The 23,113-nt window shown below is 39.1% G+C and overlaps 1 protein-coding gene across 2 annotated transcripts in view; it reads right to left on the reverse strand.

Moving 5' to 3' along the window:
* Positions 1-23,113, reverse strand: part of AKAP7 (A-kinase anchoring protein 7) — a 258,608-nt gene that overhangs the window by 93,319 nt on the left and 142,176 nt on the right. The gene's annotated exons all lie outside the window — the stretch shown is intronic.

The raw sequence follows: 23,113 nt of genomic DNA on the forward strand, positions 1-23,113 counted from the left end.
ATGTACACTCCTAGTAAAATGTAGTCATATAAATCACTAGTTAATTAATACGAGAGGGGGAAATTAATTGTATGTCTTGAAGTTTTTCAAAACACAAACTGAATCTTTTCTCAATATATGCAGTGTAATTGATATGCAGACTCTCTCAAAAGCCTAGACCAAGTAGATCAGAAGCAACCAATAGCACAGCTATATACAAGATACTGGGTACTGTCCAGCAAACCATAACAAAAGGACTTTTCAAAGTTAACCCAATTACCAAATAATGTGATGATAACATTAACTATCCATTGTCTTTTTGAACCCTAAGACAGCAGGAACCTCACATCTCCACTATAGAGCCTCTACTTCCCCCAGTCCTGGAACCCTTGGATAGGGCCCACTTTCCTGTATGCCTCTCCCAATCCATATCAAATAATATTGCATCTGCTGATCACAACCTAACCAACACAACGACTGCCACCTCAACATGCTTCACTTTAGACTGTGTCCAGAGACTTCACGTGTGGAATGACAACCCTTCAGCTTCATTACTCAGGTGAGACCTTTCCTTTCATAGTATACTCTAATTCCATCTCAGGTGGTTCACTTTCTAACAAAGTCCCAAAGTCTAGATATACACCAGTTTCTGTGTGAGAGAGCATATGTTCACACGTATCCATAAACTACTGCAAAATATATACCTGAAAGCAGAAGTACACTAGAGTTTGCAGTGAGTACCCCCCTAACACTTCCTCTCCACTATTCCAAGCTTTGGGTCCATGATTGCTCAACAAATTATTTGGCTTCGTATGTTAACTCTCTTTTCAGTCACCAGGTTCCAGATGTCATCAGGATGCCGGCCAGGCTTCCCTGGACTGAAGACCCCACCAATGTGTCCTGGAGCTCAGCTTCCCCAGAAACCCATCCTACTAGGGAAAGAGAGAGGCAGACTGGGAGTATGGACCGACCAGTCAACGCCCATGTTCAGCGGGGAAGCGATTACAGAAGCCAGACCTTCTACCTTCTGCAACCCACAATGACCCTGGGTCCATGCTCCCAGAGGGATAGAGAATGGGAAAGCTATCAGGGGAGTGGGTGGGATATGGAGATTGGGTGGTGGGAATTGTGTGGAATTGTACCCCTCCTACCCTATGGTTATGTTAATTAATACTTTCTTAAATAAAAAAAAAGAGCTGGTTGTAACTCTGAGTGGTTGAGAAACAAGTAACTAAGTCAAGAATAGTGGTGTAGTAGCCTTCACCTGTAACAGGGAAACCTCCATAATATATTAACTGAAAACAATTATTTATTATTCTAAATTTTGACATAGAAAATAGGTAATCAAAATTATTAAAATTGTCCCCATGGGATTATACTCACTAGTATAATATCCTTGCTTTTCATGCCTTTAAATTTTTTTTTAGATTTATTTATTGACAGCTGTAAGCATAACTGGCACATGTGATGCTTGAGATTGAACTTGAAGATTTTATACTCAAGAGTTCAATGCTTCAGTCACTGAGTCACTTTCCAAGTTACTTTCATTCTTCTTCAGGACAAAATGTGTCAGTCCAGATATGCTAGATAATTTGCAATAAAGGATAAATAGTCAACCCTTTTAAAACGTTAATGCACTCACCAAAATTAGCAATAAAAGGACAGACAACCCCATTGAGCAGAGTCTTCTCCAAAAAAGAGATCCAAAGGGCCAACAGATATATGGAAAAACGTTCAAAGTCACTGATGACCAGGGAAAAGTAAGTAAAAATGAGAACAAGATACCGCTTTACACCTATGAGAATATTACACATTTAAAAAGACAGTAACGGGAGTCAGGTGTAGCACAGCGGGTTAAGCACATGTGGCGCAAAGTGCAAGGACAGGCATATGGATCTTGGTTTGAGACCCCAGCTCCCCACCTGCAGGGGAGTCGCTTCACAGGCGGTGAAGCAGGTCTGCAGGGGTCTATCTTTCTCTACCCCCTCTACACTCACCAACTCTCTCCATTTCTCTCTGTCCTATCTAACAACGACGACATCAATAACAACAATAAAAAACGGGAATCAGGCGGTAGCACAGTGGGTTAAGCGCACGTGGCACAAAGCACAAGGACCGGATTAAGGATCCCGGTTCGAGCCCCCGGCTCTCCACATGCAGGGAAGTCGCTTCACAGGTGGTGAAGCAGGTCTGCAAGTATCTGTCTTTCTCTCTCCCCTCTTTGATTTCCCCTCTTCTCTCCATTTCTCTCTGTCCTATCCAACAACAACCACAACAATGGTAAAAACAACCAGGGTAACAAAAGCGAAAAAAAATGGCCTCCAGGAGCAGTGGATTCATGGTGCAGGCACTGAGCCCCAGCAATAACCCTGGAGGCAAAACAAACAAACAAACAAAAAACAAAGGCAACAAAAGAGAAAATAAAATAAATATATATTTTTAAAAGACAGTAACAATTGTTGGAGAGGCTATTGGGGAGAAGGTGCTCTCCTACTTTTTGGGTGAGAATGGAAATTGGTCAACTCCTATGGAAAACAGTCTGTAGATTCATCAGAATACTATAAATGAACCTACATCATGACCTGGCAGTTGCTTTCCTGGGGATATACCTAGGGAAAACAGACACTTATCTGAAAAGACCTATGCTCACCTATGATCATAGCAGTAGTTTGTAATATCTCAAACTTGGAGGCAACCCAAATGTCCAGGAGCAGATGAATGGTTAAGAAAGTTGTGGTACAGGGGCCAGGCGGTGGCGCACCTGGTTAAGCATATGCATTACAGTGTTCAAGGACCTGGCTCAAGCCCCTGGTCCCCACCTGCAGGGTGAAAGCTTCACGAGTGGTGAAGCAGAGCTTCAGGTGCCTCTCTGTCTCTCTCTCTCTCTCTCTCTCTCTCCACTTTCCCTCTCAATTTCTCTCTGTCTCTATGCAGTAATAAATAAATATATATATAATCATAATATTAAATGAAAAGAACTTTAAAAAGAAAAAGTTGTGGTACATATACACAATGGAATACACTGCACCTGTTATAATTGATAAGATCATCTCATTTGCAATATCTTGGTCCGAGCTTGAAGGTATCATGTTAGTGAGACACGCCAGAAGGAGAAAGGCCAATATGGAATTATCTCACTCATAGGTGAAACTTAAAAATAAATGAGAGTAAGAGAAAAAAAAAATAAGGTGAAAATTGGACTGGGTGTGGTGTATTGTACCAAATTTAAGGACTGTGGAGGAGAGAAATGAACAGGATGAAGGAACACTGGGGCCCAGATGTACGATGGGGGACGGGGCACTAGGTCAGAAGGTCCACTGTCTCCCAGACACCTATCAAAGAGAGATGAGGGGAGTGGATATGCATTAGAGACTACACTGTACATGACTAAAATAAAATAAAAACTTGAATGCATATAGAAAGTAGCTATGAGTCACATTTAAAAACAAAGATCCTAATTGAATGCATCTGAAGTACTTGATTTATGCTTCTGAATTTCTAATTTGCATGCTAGGGTTGTCTGTTTTCTAATCTATACTCTTTGAAAAGAAAGGCAATACGTAGCAAGAAAAGATAAAAACCATCAATTTTATTTATAGTGATGATGTCCTGAGGCTTCACCAGAAACCTAAGTATAGCCCACTGAGACTTCAGTTATAGTACTTGACTTGTGAATAGAAAGAATAAGGCTAGGTTTGTACAATTAGTATAACAAATGACCTTGGCATAATGGAGCTCAAATATGTATTACTAGTTCACAGACCCTTGTTATATCTTGAATGGTTTCTATGGAGAACTAATTTAAAGACAGAAAATCTTATAAAATTTCATTTTGAACTGTTATTACTTTTGCTACCAAAGTAAACATTCCATCCAGACAAGCATGTTTCCAGGATATCAAATTTAATGGAAAAACAAATTAAAAATTGTTATTATTTTTTTTTCCAGACCGCTACTCAGATCTGGTTTGTGGTGATGCAGCAGACTGAGCCTGGGATTTTGGAGTTTCAGGCATGAGAATCTCTTTGCATAACCATTATGCTATCTACCCCTGCCTATATTTATATTCTTTATATATGCACAGCACAAACACCAGTGATCAAGGACTCAACACTGGCATTTCAACTTAGCAGAACATAAAAATTAAGCACCTCAACAGAAAAAAAAACTATCACTATCTAAATGGAAGTAAATTTTATCTTGAAAAAGTTTGTTGGACCCACAGATTAATTTAGCAAGTAACAATGAGTCTTTCAATTCAGAAGCCAGGTGTATGTTTCTATTTCTTTGAATCTTCTTAAATTTTTTCAGCAATGCTATATAATTTTGACTATACCAGTCTTATACATATATTATAACATTTATATCTTACTATTTTATAGTTTGTGTATTGGTTTTCCTTCTACTTACCTTGCTAAATTAATTTACTAGTCCTATCAGCTTTTTAATAGATTCTGTTGGAATGTCTATATATGTATTCTTCTGTGAATGGAAATTATTTTAAATTGTTCCTTATATTTTTTCTTTTTTAAGATTTATTTATTTGATACAAAGAAATCAAAGAGGAGTAGGGCACCAAAGTAAAAGCCCTGTGGTGAGGGGTAGACATGCAGCTTCCTGGGCCAGTGGGGGGTGGGAGTGGGTGGGAGGGATGGGTCACAGTCTTTTGGTGGTGAGAATGGTGTTTATGTACACTCCTAGCAAAATGTAGACATATAAATCACTAGTTAATTAATATGAGAGGGGGAAAATCAATTGTATGTCGTGAAGTTTTTCAAAACACAAACTGAATCTTTTTAATATATAGGCTGTGTATTTGATATGCGGACTCTCTCAAAAGCCGAGACCAAGTAGATCAGAAGCAACCAATAGCACAGCTATATACAAGATACTGGGTACTGTACAGCAAACCATAACAAAAGGACTTTTCAAAGTTAACCCAATTATCAAATAATGTGATGATAACATTAACTATCGATTGTCTTTTTGAGCCCTAAGACAGCAGGAACCTCACATCTCCACTATAGAGCCCCTACTTCCCCCAGTCCTGGAACCCTTGGATAGGGCCCACTTTCCCGTATGCCTTTCCCAGTCCATATCAAATAATATTGCATCCGCCGATCACAACCTAACCAGTGCAACGATTGCCACCTCAACATGCTTCAGTTCAGACTGTGTCCAGAGACTTCATGTGTGGAATAACAACCCTTCAGCTTCATTACTCGGGTGAGACCTTTCCTTTCATAGTATACTCTAATTCCATCTCAGGTGGTTCACTTTCTAACAAAGTCCCAAAGTCTAGATATACACCAGTTTCTGTGAGAGAGAGCATATCTTCACACGTATCTATAAACTACTGCAAAATATATACCTGAAAGCAGAAGTACACTAGAGTTTGCAGTGAGTATCTCCCTAACACTTCCTCTCCACTATTCCAAGCTTTGGGTCCATGATTGCTCAACAATTTGTTTGGCTTTGTATGTTAACTCTCTTTTCAATCACCAGGTTCCAGATGCCATCAGAATGCTGGCCAGGCTTCCCTGGATTGAAGACCCCACCAATGTGTCCTGGAGCTCAGCTTCCCCAGAGACACACCCTACTAGGGAAAGAGAGAGGCAGACTGGGAGTATGGACCGACCAGTCAATGCCCATGTTCAGCGGGGAAGCGATTACAGAAGCCAGACCTTCTACCTTCTGCAACCCACAATGACCCTGGGTCCATGCTCCCAGAAGGATGGAGAATGGGAAAGCTATCATGGGAGGGGGTGGGCTATGGAGATTGGGTGGTGGGAATTGTGTGGAGTTGTACCCCTCCTACCCTATGGTTTTGTTAATTAATCCTTTCTTAAATAAATAAAAAATTAAAAAATAATAAAAAAAGAAATCAAAGAGGAGATAGATGATAGATAGATAGATAGATAGATAGATAGATAGATAGATAGATAGATAGATAGATAGATAGGCAGACAATTAAGGAAAGTACAAGACCATTACTTCCCTCAGTGGAGTGGTGGGGGGGGCTGGTATTAACCTGGGTTTTGCATAGCACAAAGCAGTACACTATCCAAGTGAGCTATTTCACCAGCCCCCACATGCTTTCTTTTTACTTAATTTCCCTGCCTTACTGTACAAGGTAGACTCTCCAGCACAGTACTGAACAGAAATCATGATAAGAGTGGGCGCATTTGCCTTATTTCTGATATGATGAGGAAAGCAGTCAGTCTTACATCATTAAGTATAGTGTCAGTGAGATGCTCTTAATAAATGCCATTTATCAGAAAGTTTTCTTCTTTTCACATTTCACTGATATTTACAAATATATATATATATATAATGTATATTTACACATATACTTGACAAATATATTTAATGAAAAGGGTGGTGACTCTTATCAGTTGCTTTCATCACATCACTTGAAACAATCTCATGTTTTTTCCTCTATTTTTGTTAATATGGCAAATTAGTTTTCAAATATTAAATCAACCTTTCAATGTTTTTTTAAATTTTTTATTTATAAAAAGTAAACATTGACTAAACCATAGGATAAGAGGGGTACAACTCCACACAATTCCCACCATCAGAACTCTGTGTCCCATCCCCTCCCCTGATAGCTTTCCTATTCTTTATCCCTCTAGGAATATGGACCCAAGGTCATTGTGGGATGCAGAAGGTGGAAGGTCCAGCTTCTGTAATTGCTTCCCCGCTGAACATGGGGATTGGCAGGTTGACCCATACTCCCAGCCTGTCTCTCTCTTTCCCTAGTGGGGTGGGGTTTTGGGGAAGCGGAGCTCCAGGACACATTAGTGGGGTTGTCTGTCCAGGCAAGTCTGGTTGGCATTATGCTAGCATCTGGAACCTGGTGGTTGAAAACAACCTTTCAATGTCAAGATAAACACACACACTACTAAATTTCACTTGCTAAGTTTTTGTTGCTTATTTTCATGTCTATTCATAAGGAGTATTGAACCATAGGACTAACCCCTCTAGCATTCTCTTTGGTTTTGGTAATTCAAGCTATGATAATTTAACAAGATACATTAAAAAGTGCTCCTTTCCTGCTATTGGGAAGAATTTACTTAAGATTAATATGACTTTCTTCCTTTTCAGTCTGAGAATGTGCAACCTAAGCCAGAAGACTTCTTTATGGGAAAGATCTTAAATATGAACTAACTTTACTAATGCACCTGACCATCTCTGGAGTTCTGACTTGGTTTGTCTTTGTTACACTCATATGTGTCATGAATTGAATCCAGGTCCTTATGCTTTCAAGGCAGTAACTCAGTTACCTCTACAGACCCTGTTTTTCAGTCTTTAATATAATGCTTTATCTTTCTCCACTGTGAAGGACAACCCTATAAAGGGTTTCTCAGTTCAAGCCAACAGTATAGATATAAGTATGAATCATGTTTTAGTGCTCTGCTTAATTATCAAACAACTGTGCATCTTAGTCACAAACTTTTCAAACATGAAGTTTTAAATAAGCAAATAGAGAACAAGGTCAATCTCAAATGAAATACAACTGAAAATTAAAATGGGAAACAAATTTAATTATAAGACATTGTAAAGAAAGCTCTAGAAAGTATAGGATCAAGCCATTGGCAAATTTAATCATTAAAATGGTTGATATTAATTACTTAAATAAATTAAGCACATTTTCATATAGTCATTTCTTAGACTAGCTGGTACATCCCAGAACATATTTGCTTCTTTTCTGGAACATACAATTAAAAAATACAACAGCAGGGTTGGACAGTGGTACAGTCTGTTGTGTGTACACAATACCATGCCCAAGGACCCATGTTCAAGTTCCCAGTCCTCACCTGTAGAAGGGAAGTTTCACAACTGGTGAAACAGTGCTGCAGGTGTCTTTCTCACACCCCCCACACACAACTTTTTTATCACCCCCTGACCTTTAAATTTCTGTCACTATTCAAAAAAAGTGGATTTGTTATGCAAACACCAAGCCTCACCAATAACCTTGGTGTCAAATAAACAGATTAAATAGGCCCATCACAGCTAATGAAATTGAAACAGTTATCAAAAATCTCCCCAAAAAAAAAAGTCCTGGGCGAGATGGTTTTACAAATGAATTCTACAAAACCTTCAAAGAAGAACTAATACCTCTACTTTTAAAAGTCTTCCAGAAGATTGAAGACACTGGAATACTCCCTGCCAGCTTCTATGAAGCTAATATCACTCTGATACAAAAAGCAGACAGGGACACAACCAAAAAAGAAAACTACAGACCAATATCTCTGATGAACATAGATGCGAAAATACTGAACAAAATTCTAGCCAACTGGATACAGCAGTATATTAAAAAGATTGTTCATCATGACCAAGTGGGGTTTATCCCAGGCATGCAAGGTTAGTTTAATATACGTAAATCAACCAATGTGATCCACCACATCAACAAAAGCAAAACCAAAAACCACATGGTCATATCAATAGATGCAGAGAAAGCCTTTGACAAAATACAACATCCCTTTATGATCAAAACACTACAAAAAATGGGAATAGATGGAAAATTCCTGAAGATAGTGGAGTCTATATATAGCAAACCTACAGCCAACATCATACTCAATGGTGAAAAACTGGAAGCATTTCCACTCAGATCAGGTACTAGACAGGGCTGCCCACTATCACCATTACTATTCAACATAGTGTTGAAAGTTCTTGCCATAGCAATCAGTCAGGAACAAGAAATTAAAGGGATACAGATTGGAAGAGAAGAAGTCAAACTCTCCCTATTTGCAGATGACATGATAGTATACACAGAAAAACCTAAGGAATCCAGCAAGAAGCTTTTGGAAATCATCAGGAAATACAGTAAGATGTCAGGCTATAAAGTTAACATTCAAAAGTCAGTGGCATTCCTCTATGCAAACACTAAGCTAGAAGAAGTTGAAATCCAGAAATCAATTCCTTTTAATATAGCAACAAAAACAATAAAATGTCTAGGAGTAAACCTAACCAAAGAAGTGAAAGACTTGTATACTGAAATTTATGAGTCACTACTCAAGGAAATTGAAAAAGACACAAAGAAGTGGAAAGATATTCCATGTTCATGGGTTGGAAGAATTAACATCATCAAAATTAATATATTACCCAGAGCCATCTACAAATTTAATGCTATCCCCATCAAGATCCCAAGCACATTTTTTAGGAGAGTAGAACAAATGCTACAAATGTCTATCTGGAACCAGAAAAGACCTAGAATTGCCAAAACAATCTTGAGAAAAAAGAACAGAACCAGAGGCATCACACTCCCAGATCTCAAATTGTATTATAGGGCCATAGTCATCAAAACTGCTTGGTACTGGAACATGAATAGACACACTGACCAGTGGAATACAATTGAGAGCCAAGAAGTGAGCCCCCACACCTATGGACATCTAATCTTTGACAAAGGTACCCAGACTATTAAATGGGGAAAGCAGAGTCTCTTCAACAAATGGTGTTGAAAACAATGGGTTGAAACATGCAGAAGAATGATACTGAACCACTATATTTCACCAAATACAAAAGTAAATTCCAAGTGGATCAAGGACTTGGATGTTAGACTACAAACTATCAGATACTTAGAAGAAAATATTGGCAGAACTCTTTTCTGCATAAATTTTAAAGACATCTTCAATGAAATGAATCCAATTACAAAGAAGACTAAGGCAAGTATGAACCTATGGGACTACATCAAATTAAAAAGCTTCTTCACAGCAAAAGAAACCACTACCCAAACCAAGAGATCCCTCACAGAATGGGAGAAGATCTTTACATGCCATACATCAGACAAGAGTTTAATAACCAACATATATAAAGAGCTTGCCAGACTCAACAACAAGACAACAAATAACCCCATCCAAAAATGGGGGAGGACATGGACAGAATATTCACCACAGAAGAGATGCAAAAGGCCAAGAAACACATGAAAAAATGCTCCAAGTCTCTGATTGTCAGAGAAATGCAAATAAAGACAACAATGAGATACCACTTCACTCCTGTGAGAATGTCATACATCAGGAAGGTAACAGCAGCAAATGCTGGAGAGGGTGTGGGGTCAAAGGAACCCTCCTACACTGCTGTTGGGAATGTAAATTGGTCCAACCTCTGTGGAGAACATTCTGGAGAACTCTCAGAAGGCTAGAAATGGACCTACCCTATGATCCTGCAATTCCTCTCCTGGGAATATATCCTAAGGAACCCAACATATCCATCCAAAAAATATGTATACATATATGTTCTTGGCAGCACAATTTGTAATAGCCAAAACCTGGAAGCAACCCAGGTGTTCAATAACAGATGAGTGGCTGAGCAAGTTGTGGTATATATACACAATGGAATACTACTCAGCTGTTAAAAATGATGACTTCACCGTTTTCAGTCGATCTTGTATGAACCTTGAAAAAATCATGTTGAGTGAAATAAGTCAGAAACAGAAGGATGAATATGGGATGATCTCACTCTCAGGCCAAAGTTGAAAAACAAGATCAGAAAAGAAAACAGAAGTAGAACCTGAAATGGAATTGGCATATCACACCAAAGTAAAAGACTCTGGGGTGGGTGGGTGGGGAGAATACAGGTCCAGGAAGGATTCAGAAGACCTAGTGGGGGTTGTATTGTTATATGGGAAACTGGGGAATGTTATGCATGTACAAACTATTGTACTTACTGTTGAATGTAAAACATTAATTCCCCAATAAAAAAATAGTGAAAAAAAAAGAAAATTCAGAAAACTTTTGAAAAGAAAAAAAAACAGATTAAATAAATGTGACAGGAAAAAAAAATCAAACAATATACAATGTAGACTCTTCCTTGAAAGCTATCTTCTCAATTCCCACAATACTGTTCATAATGTGTGTCTGTGTGTATACGAGAGAAAAAGAAAGGCAGATAGCTGGAAGGAAGCACAGCTTGCTGCTGTTATTACTCAGCGGGTATTAAACTATCTGCTCAGTAAGTTCATCTCAATGAGATTTCTAAAGCACATTATTATTTCCCTCCCTAAATAACAATTTCCATCATATGAAAGAGGAGATCCCAGCAGTGAAAAGAATGTACTACTTATAATGGAACTGGGAGCACATTGATGGAAACTGGAAATATCCCTCAGGGCAGTAAAATACAAGCTCAGGCTCTTCTCACCTTGTATAGATTCGACACAATTTTATGCTGCACAGGACTGTGCAGTAAAGCACAGCCTGTGCAGAATAAACTTCTGACAGCTTGGAAGGTCAGCGGTTTTCTTGGGAGCAAGGAAATATGCTGCTAAGGCTTATCTCACCAGCAATAGGAAAACTCAAGTGCCTAACTACAAATTTTAATTAAAAACTGAATGATTGTGTCTCCACATGCAGATACTAAGGAAAGTCTGTAGGGAAATGGGCTTTCTTGCATCGTGCCCCTAGAGGAGACATATTTGAACATGCTCAAAATAGAAAAGGTAACTCACAATTTATATGCTCTAAATAGATGAAGCTTTCACTGCACATAAAGAAGAAGAGTGTTTCAGTGGTGACTATTTCTCTGTTTATTTTAATATATCAAGATGGTATCTGTGTAAGTTCTGCAGTAACTGAATCTTCTATTTTGTATTCAGCAAAAATAAACGTTCATTTAAAATGAATTTTATTTATGTATTTTTAGTGAAAGAACCCTTCAAATGGACGTATATTGTGAGGTTCCACATATTTGACATTTTGGAAAAGGCAAAATTAAAGGAATACATTGGTTGCCAGGAATTAGAGGCGGAGAGCGACTCTGGAAAAAAAAAAAAAAGACCTCTTGAAGAAATTCTTTAGGATATTAAAAATACATTGTATGTTGTCTGTGGTATTTATAATAATTCATACATGTGCAAATATAAGCCCATGGTGCCTACACGTGGGGAAGAGCCTGCAGTCTGGGAAATCCAGGCCATCATCTCCACTGCCAGTGGCCAGAGAGACGGAGTGTGTGTGTGTGTGTGTGTGTGTGTGTGTGTGTGTGTGTGTGTGTGTGTGTGTGTGAAGGAGTGGAGTTTCACTATTGGAGCATCATTGCAGATGGTTCTTCTTCTGTCTTTCTCTTATTCTATATTTTTGTCTCACTGTCTCTTTTACAAAAAGCTATATGACAAAAAGTGAATTTTGATGTATAGAGAAAACTCTAAACTCTAAGATTTAAAAATTATTTGAGTGTCTGTTTTGCACAATGAGACTCTCCTTGCTAAAGCATCTTATAAAGATGCTGCATTTCAGTGTCACATCTATAGTCTTAATGAGTATCATTTTGGCATTTTAACTTCAGCATCTCTAGAGTGCTTTTGCAATGTGATTGTAGTTACTATTTTTAGTATCATTACATCTTTACTCACCTAAATACTCTACACCTTTATGGAAGGAAGTAAAACAGCTCAAGCTTTGAGTAATTAATAGTTGGTGCAAAGCATCCATTTCCCCCACATTCCTGATAGTCATTTTGTTTCTCTAACTTTGGCGTCATTATTTTATGTACATAAACATCGAGTTACTTTCACAAATAACAGAATTGCAGGATATATGCTCCAGCAAAGTTCCAGTGGTGAAGAGACAGACTTGCTCAGAATATGTCTTAAGTCATATCAACAACAAAAGAGTTAATTCTGTGAGGTAATGGAAGTGTTAATTATCTTCTATCCGTAGTCATTCTACAATGTGCATATTGATATACATTTATAGTTGACACAGTATACACTTTATTTTATTTCTTAAAGGCATATTCTTTTATTTTTTTTCCCTCATCACACAGAAAAAGAAAGACCAATAACACAACTAAACTCTGGCATATGGTGACACCAGGGCCTCTGGAGCTTGCCAGCACACAAGCCTGGGGTTCCACCATTTCACTATCTCCCTCCTCACAGCTAGGTCTGAAGCATTTATCTGTCTAGAACAGAGATGATGACAGTACAGTTTAGTCACCCTGCTACCTCCCATTTGTTGAATAAACAGGAGTGGTGATATTATCTAAATACAGCTTTGTTTTTGTTTTCTCACCCCTTTATACTTTGTTCAGTGCGGGTAGTCTCCTGCACTAGGATAAAAATTCTGGCAACTCTTTTGATTTTGTTTTTTTTCTTTTGTATTGTAATATTTATCTCTAGTCACTTCAAGTAACAAATGCTATCTCTGTTCAGTAATCACAACATCCAACCATGGTGACAGTCAAAACTCCAACAGCCCAGCGTCTTCTCCTCTCCTCAACCCTGATGGGGAGGTGAATTTTCCCCTGAGATCCCGGAGTGGGAAGGAGGTATGCCTTATGCCTTATCCTCCTCATTCACTCCCTTTTATCTCCCTATAACAGTAGAAGTAGGAGTGAAAATCTATAAAGGGGAGACTTTGGGCAGGTAAAATTGTGATGGAATATCCTCTTCTCCCATTGAGCAGTGTTTACTACTTCTTATTTGTAATAAAATCATTTTTTGGCACAAATATGTTTATGGAGCGCTTATGAACCAAGAGTAGGTAAACCCAGATATGTCAAAAAAATGTAGGCTCTATTTCACAGTTACAGAAGCCTAAACAGGGAGGTGAGAGGGGAGAAAATAGTTCTTTCTTAGCTCAGAGGCATTACGCTCTTAGGACTCACATTCGTTTCAAGCTAGCATAACCCAGTCAGGAAAAAGGAGTGGACATTTCTTCTTTGTGGACTTTTCTGGAGTTCTTGCTAGGGCCTTCTGTACACCCCAGAGGAAATAACTCTACTTCAAGTAGACCAAAGTTCCTACTTTGGGTCTCTCAATTCTTTTAGCTGGAGTCTTTTCTGATGTCTGCAACACCACAGCAAACCCACTCGTGTCCTCTCTCCTGGAGATGGACACACACTTGGAGTCCTGCCAGCTTGCTTCTAAGCAATAGCACCACCCAAGGTGGTTAAGCAAGTCATTACCTTCTCCCCTTCTAGAATTCCCAAAACTGACTACAGTCACAGTGCAAGTAGGCTGTCTCAGATGCCTGAGGCACAGGGCTCTGAGTCTCCAAACTCAAGAAACTTGAGGTAAGGGATCAGTATCACAGAAGCAAAATCCAACAGAGTGAAACACATTTGATTCATTAACTACTGCAACAGGAGGAAGCATCTCATTTGCTCATGGGGGGCTGGGTGATAAAGGGACAGTGAAGGCCTAGGGAGGATGATCAAGGTGGAGACTGGTGGTGGTGCTCAAACTGGTCCAGGAAATAAAAAACAAAAGAAAGAGGTAAGTCAATGTAAATGTGATCAGGGCATTTGTATCTGCTAAGTGGAATTGCTAGAGGTTTCTACCCTCTGAAGAAGACCCTCTTTTTTCCTGATGATTATATTTCAGAAGAAATGCTTTCAGATCCTTAAAACAGACACCCCTCGGTTGGAATATATATATATATATACTTTCCAACAGGACAGATGAAGAATTTGCAAGCTTTTTAAAGAAGAAAGCTGCAAGAAGGGAGATTAGAAATCTCTCTCAAGTTTTGACTGGAGAAAAAAAAAAGCAATTTCTTTTGGCAACCTTGACTTTTTCTATATAAGAACCTCAGAGGAGGACCAGGTCTTCTCAGGACCATAGTAATAATCAAACAGGTAAACCTATAGGCGGGGAAATTGGCATTACCAACTTTCATACCTGAGAAACAATGGAAGGTGATTTACATGAGATCAGCTATCTACTGGCAAACGCTAGAAGAAGAAGTTATCTACTGGGAACTTGAGCTTCCAATCCTACCTGCATGGTAATGCCTGCAGAATGGACACTTGCAAAATAAAAGAAAATAATTTAAAGGACCTCCTCCTGTGAAAAATGGAACTTGTACTAACCCCTACTCATAAAAATAATGACATAATTTACACAGAGACATGGAATGGACTTACCTGAGAACATGGAGTGAAAATCTATAAAGGGGAGACTCTGGGCAGATAAAATTGAAATAGAATATCCTCTCCTCCCATTGCACAGTGTTTATTACTTTATATTTGAAATAAAATCATTTTGGGGCACAAATATGTTTATGGAGCTCTTATGAGCCAGGAGCAGGTAAACCCAGATATGCCAAAAAAAAAAAAAAAAAATGTAGGCTCTGTTTCACAGTTACAGATTGCAAGAAACCATGATAAAGTCTATCCAGGTCTCAGTGCAAAGAGTTTGGATGGAGTCATTCTTGCCCAAAGTTTTTGCAATTCTCAGCAACCCACTCCTGCTATGAAGAACATAAGGGTGAAAGCTCAGCTTGCTCTAAATACTTCCTCCTCACAAAATTCTTTTTTATCCTTTCTGATATTCTTGACTTCAGAGAGGTGACTGAGTGTCCTTATCTTCATCCATATGGCTATGAAAGGATTTGTCTTTCCCACCCACTGGTGTTCTGTATCTAGTTTATAGATGTCTCAGTGGCAACAACAGCAGAGCCCAATTCCAACATCCTACTTTTTATAGCAAGAATTTAACTATTGGGAACACAAAACACAAAAAGATGGAAATTAGCCTCTATTGTATTGTCTTCTGATTTGGTTATAGCTGCCCACTGAAGACAAGGTCTTACTTGAAATGAGGTGTCTGGTAGAGAAAGCACTGGTTACAAAGGAAAAACAAATACACCTGTATCAATATGCTATGTGTCATTTCAACAGATGGTCCTTATGCTTCCTGAGCAGTACTTTATGACTGCAATGCCATGTATTAGTTGATATCCAAATAAATTAATTTTGTTTTGACACAGAACTTGGGATTTGTAAAAATAGTGCTATGACATCTAGAATACACAAAAATGCACAAATTAGGACATGAATTCATTTGCAGTTGACCACTCAGAATTTATTACTGCTAACTTCCTAATGCATACATACATCTATATATTACTCAAGAACAAAAATACTAAACTACATAATACTTAACTGTAGTGTATAATATGGAGTTTATATAGTCCTAAAGGGTCATTTCCTCCCTGAATGCAATGACTTTTAGATTTCTTTTTTTTAATTTTTATTCATAAAAAGGAAACACTGACAAAAACCATAGGATAAGAGGGGGATAACTCCACACAATTCCCACCACCAGAACTCTGTATCCCTTCCCCTCCCAGTAGCTTTTATTCTTTATCCCTCTGGAGCATGGACCCAAGGTCATTGTGGGGTGCAGAAGGTGGAAGGTCCGGCTTCTGTAATTGCTTCCCCCCCCCCCCCCCCCCCGCTGAACATGGGCATTGTTGGCAGGTCGGTTCATACTCCCAGCCTGTCTCTCTCTCTTTCCCTAGTGGGGCAGGGTTCTGGGGAAGCAGGGCTCCGGGACACACTGGTGGGGTCATCTGCCCAGGAAAGTCCAGTGGGCATCATGTTAGCATCTGGAACCTGTGGCTGAAAAAAGAGTTAACATATAGTGCCAAAAAAAAATTGTTGACTAATTATGAACCTAAAGGCTGGAGCTGGAAAAGCTCATATGAAGAGTTGGGGGGAGTGGTCTCCATTTAGTAGATAGTTAGTAGTGTTATTTTAGTTATATTCCAAAGAGCCCATGACTATACTAGGTTGTGTTTGTTTGTTTATTTGTTTGTTTACCTGATCCAGACATCTGATATGCAGGTGGATCTAAATTAATGTCTGGGGAGATGATGTCTTCGCTGGAAATAGCACCAAATTTCTTTGAAATAATTTTGCTCAAGTTGGCTACTGCTTTAGTTGGACTTGCCATTCCTAGATAATTTTTTTTCCATAATGATGCTACATAACAAACAGAGTTCCTGGAGAGATACTCATTTATTCTCACTCCCACATCTGCTAGGACAGATCTGCTAGTCATGAATGCACATGGCCTAGAGAGCATCAGGCTGCATGTTTGGTTCCATCCTGTTCTGTGTATTCAAATTTTCAAGACTTTCCTTGCTTCCTGTTCACTAAAATCCCATTAACCAGACTGAGTTAAGGTGAGAAGTTCAGCACCAATATGGCAGAGAAGGGCCAGTGCTATATCTCACCTAGGAGGGTATCAGCTTTGCTATGTGTACAATTCAAGTTCAAGTCCTGCCATAGCACATACTGCAGCACTAAGGGAAGCCCTGGTGCTATGCTATCTTCTCCACTTCTTTCTTTTCCCCTTGCCCTATGTTTTCTCTCCCTCTCCCTCCCATTTCTGTGTATCTGGCCTGGTATGGTGAAACTACAGCAAGAGCAATAGAAAAATTAGGGCAGATATATCTCACCTGCCATCATTGAGAAAAACTGTTCACGTATATGGAACAGACAGGAAGCACATGGTAATGGTTGAAAACAGCAGAGCCAACTTTGTTAAGTGGGAAGAAAAATTTTTATTGAATATTCATATCATTTTATTGGGGGGTTAGTGGTTTACACTACAGTTATTGGTATATGGGTGCAATTTCTCATCTCCCCATAATAGGGATCTGCAAAACACTCTCATCCTCATGTGGGCCCTTCTTCACCATCATGTACTCAGAGCCCAATGCCATTTCCATCCCCTTCTTTCCCTAATTTCCCCAGAGTCCTTTGCTTTCACAACCAATCCAAGTTATACTTTGTGTTTTCTCTTTCTGTCCTTGTTTCTCAAGTTACACTTATAAGTAAGATTATTCAATGTTTGTCCTTCTCTTGTCTCACTTAACAGGATTCCTTCAAGTTCCATTCAAGATGAGGCAAAGGAGATATCATCCTCATTTTAAATATCTGAGTAATATTCCATTGTACATACATATCACAGCTTAAAGAATGTACTTTAGCTCATGAATTACCTGAGGTTTCAGAGTCAGGAAAAATGTCCCACTATAAAACCAGCTCCTCCAGAGATATCCTGTCTCAACCACCCTCTGCAGACAGAAGATATTGGGATCCCTCATGTAGGAACTTTGCTACTCGTTTCTGAGAACTGTGTACCTGTCCAGCAACTTTCCCAGAAAGAGTGGACTGATTCCATACAGGGTCTTTCCCTCATCTTACAGGGTCAAAATCATATGTCTAAATCTCAATGACCAAGATGGCCAGAAAAGGGAGTTCCTGAACTCTATCCTGAGCAGGCAGAGCTCAATAAAATATAACATTTCCCAAACATGGTACATGGTATTCAAAAGATCCTGGCCAGTCACTTAATGTAAAAATGTCCCTGAAATCATCAAACCTTATTCATATGTTCATAAGAACAAGTGGATCTGAAAAAAAAAAGCTTTCGAATTTGTCTCTGAGAATCTTAAAAATATGTACTCTCTTTCCAATGCAGCATATTCATTCTATTCACCTCAGTTATCATATCAAGTGATTTTTGTATTGGTAAATTCATCTTACCTTTGTTTCATTTTTTAGCACTGTAATTCCTGTCTAGCTATGAAACTCTGGTTTTGACTCTTTCAACTTCTACAACATTAAAAATCCATGTGAACACATATAACAAAAAATTTTAAATTATGGAAGAGGTGAAATACAGGTGTTTTTTATTTTTAAATAAACAAAATATAGCGCAGGGGCAGAGAGATAGCTATCACTGGGGATGGCATGTACTTTGGTATGCATGTGTCTCACATTCTAATCCTGGGTGCCATATCGGAAGTGCTATAGTGAATGCTACAGCACTGGAGGAAGCTGTGGTACTGTGATGTCTGTTTCTTCAGTGGACTGACAAAAAATGACTCAGGAGCAGTGAAGTCAATTGTGTATGCAAGATCATATACAATCTCTTCCTCTTTCATACACGCACACACACACACACACACACACACACATACACATTACAATGTAATGTAGGAGGATTGAACCTGGGACTTTGAAGCCTTAGGTCTGAAAGCCTTTTTGCATAACCATTATGGAATTTTCCCCACTCATGGAAATTATTTTTAAATACAATGGGATTTTTTATATGAAAAAAATTTTAATTTAAGAATGTTTTCAATTTTGTTTAAAGATAAAAGAATTATAAATGAAAATTTAGGGAGGGGGAGATAACATACTGGTTATTCAGAGACTCTTATGCCTGAAGCTCCAAAGTCCCAGGTTCAATCCGCTGCACCACTATAAAGGCAGAACTGAGCAATGCTCTGTTGAAAAATAACAATATAGAGAGGGATTTATTTGAGGTCTAGGCCCATCATGTCTGTTTGGGAATCTCAGGACTCCTCAAACAGGGCCCCAGCTAATGGGATGGCCTGATAGTGACTAAAGAGTCATTTTTAAAGTATGCTAGTCTCTTGCTTTGATTCAGCTTTTTCAGTCCTTGCTTTGATAAGGATAGCTTGGGAGTGAGTGAGGGAAGTATAATAGGAAGTCGGTGAGGAGGGTATCTAAGTCTAAGTAGACACTATTTCATTATGAACTTTATACTGACTCACTGCAGACTATTGTGTACTTTTGCTTTCAGGTATATATTTTGCCCTAATTTATGGATACATGTGAACATATGCCCTATCTCATGGGACCTGGTCTGTATGTTTTGGGACTTTGTTAGGAAGTGAACCACTTGGAATGGAATTAGAGGATCACATGAAAGGAAAGGTCTTACCCGAGTAATGAAGCTGAAGGGCTGACATTCCATGCCTGAAGTCTCTGGACACAGTCTGAAGTGAAGCATGCTGAGGTGGTACTCGTTGTGTTGATTAGGTTGGGATCAGCAGATGCAATGTCATTTGGTATGAATTGAGAGAAGTATGCAGGAAAGTGAGCCCCACTCTAGAGGTTCCAGGACTGGGGAAATATAGGCTATCAGGAACAACAAAATCCCTTTGTGGGCCCCATAGGACCTTGCCCTCAACTTAGATAACAACGGTAGAGAATGTTCCATCCTCTGAAGGAAGGATGGACAACATACTCTATGCTACACTTGAAGAAGATGGGTCGATATTGGGGTAGCTTGGAACATTCCTACTCATGACCACAGAATGTGAACTCGGGATGCAGAGGTCACATAGGCTCCTAAGCTAAATATGGGCCCCAAATCACATCAAATCGATGGGGTTTACAGTAAACAATACTTATACTCCTTTCCCATATTTGGGAGCTACTCTCTTCCCTGATCCAGCTTTCTGGTCCTTTTTCCAGTCACGACATCATCTCCTCAGACAATAACTTGGATCCACCTACCTAACAGATTTAAGGCTCAGGGAAAAAACAAAACTAGCGATAGGCCCTTTGAAATACAATGAAAATATGCCCACTAGCTATCTACAAAACAGAGACCCCCCAACTCTTCATCTGCACTATTCCAGCCTTTAGGTTCATAATTAGTCAGTAATTTGTTTGGCTTTATATGTTAACTCTCTTTTCAGCCACCAGGTTCCAGATGCTAGCATGATGCCAACCAGACTTCCCTGGACAGTCAATCCCACCAATGTGTCCTGGAGCTCCACTTGCCCAGAACCCCACCCAACTAGGGAAAGAGAGTGGCAGGCTGGGAGTATGGATTTACCTATCAATACCCATGTTCAGCAGGCAAGCATTTACAGAAGCCAGACCATCCACCTTCTGCATCCCACAATGACCTTCGGTCCATACTCCCAGAGGATTAAAGAACAGGAAAGCTATCAAGGGAGGGGATGGGATAGAGAGTTTTGGTGGTGGGAATTGTGTGTTGTACCCCTCTTATCCTATGGTTTTGTCAGTGTTTTCTTTTTATAAATAAATTAATAAAATAAAGGCAAAATTTAAAGTGATAAAAATAATAGAAACAACAGATAAACCATTTAACAGCTTGTTTGGAGCTACTGTAGGACTATTGTCTTTTATCGCATTATTAAATAAATTCTTAATTTGTGGGGCCAGGTGGTGGTGCACTTGGTTAAGCACTCACATTACAGTGTGCAAGGACCCAGGTTCAAGCCCCTGGTCCCCACCTGCATGGGGGGAGCTTCACAAGTGGTGAAGCAAGGCTTCAGCTGTCCCTCTATCTCCTCCCCCTCTCTCAATTTCTCCCTTTCTTTTTTAAAATTTTTTATTATCTTTATTTATTTATTGAATAGAGGCAGTCAGAAATTTAGAAGGGAGGGAGTGATAGAGAAAGACAGAGAGACATCTGCAGCCTGCTTCACTACTTGTGAAGCTTTCCCCCTTCAGGTGGGAACCAAGGGCTCAAACCCAGGTACTCGCGCACTGTAACATGTGCACTCAAACAGGTGCGCCACCGCCAGACCCGCCTCTGTTTCTATCCAATAATAAATAAATAAAAATATTTTTTAAAATTCTTAATTTGCTACATAATTTGGTAGCTGGTTTGTGCATCTATGATCAAGTGCAAACAGATCTCCTTGGTGCTATGTCTGAAATGATGTCCAGAATTTAAGTCAGAACTGCTTAAGTACCTCTATCTAGAAGCATCTATCTGCTAGGATGACTGGGTAGTGCATAGATTGAATTTTATGTTCTACATATAAATCTTATATATCCTTAAGACTTATAGTTAATCGAGGCAGAGAGGTAGGCCAGTATAATAATAACCTAATATTTTATAGATTTAATCTATTGGCCTGGAAAATGACAGAAACTTTATCTTTTATTGCAAATAGTTTTTGGCAAAACCCCTTAAAGTATTCATAAGGGCCTACTATTATTCCAATGACTGAATACTGGACTCATATTAATGCAAGCATAGTATATGCCATCAGAATTTGGAGTTGACACACAACACAAATGAAAGAGATATATAGTCCTATGGGATACTTCTTCTTTATTTATTTATTTATTTATTTTGCCACTTGATGCCTACACAACTCCAGTGTTCTTAAAGGCTTTTTGTTGTTGTTGATTTTAGAAGGTGAGAGAGAGAAACACTTGTGCTGTTCCACCACTTGTAGAGCTTCCCCCCTGCAGGTAGGTGGTAACTTGAATGTCGCACAGTGATGCTTTACCAGGTGAGCCACAAACAGAGCCTGGGATTCTAAGGCTTACAAACAACAGATGAACTAGAGGGGTCCAAACAAGAAGGCCTGACACAAGTGGAGCCATCTGAGACAGTGGTCTCAGCATAATTTACACTGTGGTGTGGAAACAAAGATTCTAGGGTTCTTAGAAACTACCTGGCTAGAGTTGGGCAGTGATACACCTGGTTGAACACACACAAGGACCAAGCCTCAAGCCCTCAGGCCCCACCTGCAGAGGGGAGGTTTACAAGTGGTGAAGCTGGGCTACAGGTGTCTTCTTTCTCTCTCTGTCTCCCCCTCTCCTTTCAATTTCTCTCTGCCTTAGCAAGTTAAAAAAAAAAAAAAAAAAGGCCACTGGGCACCACTTTCAAGAGTGAGCTGGTTTCCTCAGGCTTACATGGCAGTGATGAAAACAAGCCTAGAAACCACAGTCCACCTCCTGGACCAAGCAAGTGTTCTTTCACCAAGCATACAAACATTCTCCCTGTCAAAAGTCAAAACTACCTAGCTGACACACCAACTCAGAACAGTACAATCTGGCTATATGATCTAACAAGTAATTATTCTCTAACTCTGATCAATGCAGGAAAAGTCATTTTGAATTCTTCAGATACAAATTTTACATTTTTTTCTTTGCAGAGTAATGCATTGTTTGAACTTTTTAAATGCAAGCATGAAGAAATTGGTTTTATTATATACTTCCCATTATCTTCATAAACATACTTAAATAATGATTTCATAGATAAGGGTTAGAATCCTTAATCTGTAAATTAAATCTCTGGGTTTGTGTTTTTCCAGTTCCAATCCAGCAGCTGACCACACTCAAATATCTTCACAGAACTTTGGGGCTGTAAGGGAGTTGGCTTAATTCTTAATTTCTGTCACCCATACTTACCTTGTAAAAGGCATTGAACTTGGTAGAAAGAGAAAGTGTTGCATTATGGACAGCGTAGCTTTCAAGTAGATCATACCCATATCTAAATTTAGTCTTACACTTTTATTAGCTTTATAAATAGTATAAATAACTTTTTAACAGGATCCTAAAGATAAGAAATATAATAATAATGTATTGAAATTAACTGGCACTTTTGGCTTTGTATGTTAACTCTCTTTTCAGTCACCAGGTTCCAGATGTCATCAGGATGCCGGCCAGGCTTCCCTGGATTGAAGACCCCACCAATGTGTCCTGGAGCTCAGCTTCCCCAGAGACCCATCCTACTAGGGAAAGAGAGACGCAGACTGGGAGTATGGACTGACCAGTCAACACCCATGTTCAGCGGGAAGCAATCACAGAA

This window comes from Erinaceus europaeus, chromosome 4, assembly GCF_950295315.1.
Source record: "Erinaceus europaeus chromosome 4, mEriEur2.1, whole genome shotgun sequence".
In the NCBI taxonomy this organism is placed as follows: Eukaryota; Metazoa; Chordata; class Mammalia; order Eulipotyphla; family Erinaceidae; genus Erinaceus; species Erinaceus europaeus.